This window comes from Apis dorsata, unplaced genomic scaffold (genome assembly GCF_000469605.1).
Source record: "Apis dorsata unplaced genomic scaffold, Apis dorsata 1.3 scaffold_50, whole genome shotgun sequence".
In the NCBI taxonomy this organism is placed as follows: Eukaryota; Metazoa; Arthropoda; class Insecta; order Hymenoptera; family Apidae; genus Apis; species Apis dorsata.
The window spans coordinates 1,037,316-1,038,210 of NW_006263351.1; the positions used below are offsets into that span (position 1 = coordinate 1,037,316).

Here is an 895-nt window from a genome sequence, read left to right on the forward strand (position 1 = left end):
TTATATGCCCGTGTCCGAGCATGTTGGAATGCATATACATTAGCATAAGCCCGATATAGCGAGATAGCCGTGTGTAGGTGCGTACAAGCGTCTAAACTCGTATAGAGAAGCTGGCCTGCGGGAAAGAAAGGAAGAAAGAAGAGGGGAAAAAACCGGGGAAACGAGGAAGGAGGGAGGCTAGAATAAAGGAAGAAGAAAAGCGAGAGCGTATAAGGAAAGCGGCCGCGTACCACGGGATGATGCTCTATATAATCCAGCCGGATAAACGATGTAGAACATAGCAGGCTATCGTTGACTTTTTTTTTTCTTCTCCTTTTCTTTTTTCTTCTTCACCGAGAAGACATCGCTGAACCAGCGGAATCGCTGCGCATAGGCGCGGACACCGTGCTCCCTGCCGCGTTTTATCAGCCAGCTGGCAAAATCGCTGAGATAGAGCTCGAAATCTCGGTGTGATCGGAGGATCCGTCGCGTTACGACAGGCTTGGATTTCATGGCGCGGATGAAATGCAGAATTTTTAAACCCGTATTTTCGTTTTACCAACCAATTCTTCGATATTTCCATGCGAATTCTAGATATTCTGCGAGAGTGCACACGAGAATTGGCATTATATTATTACTATTATATTTTCATCGATGGGAAGGTAATGGTGGCACCGTTACCTTACCGAAACCTTATCCGGGTGCAGGTGATCCTCGAAGATCTCTCGAGGACTCTCGTTTGCGTCTCGTCTCTTTATTAATTGCGTCGTTACGCCAATGCGCGTATTCCAACTTACACGCATTAGCATACGTTTGGTATGCGCGTAGGTGTGTATATATAGACAGGGGAGCGCGCGATGCGATGCGCGAAAATGGCAATGGCGGTGTGGAATGAAAAGAAATAGAGAGAGAGAGA

General features: G+C 46.9%; 1 protein-coding gene across 2 annotated transcripts in view; it reads right to left on the reverse strand.

Moving 5' to 3' along the window:
• Window positions 1–895, reverse strand: part of LOC102677317 (storkhead-box protein 2) — a 61,399-nt gene that overhangs the window by 41,779 nt on the left and 18,725 nt on the right. The window lies entirely within an intron of this gene.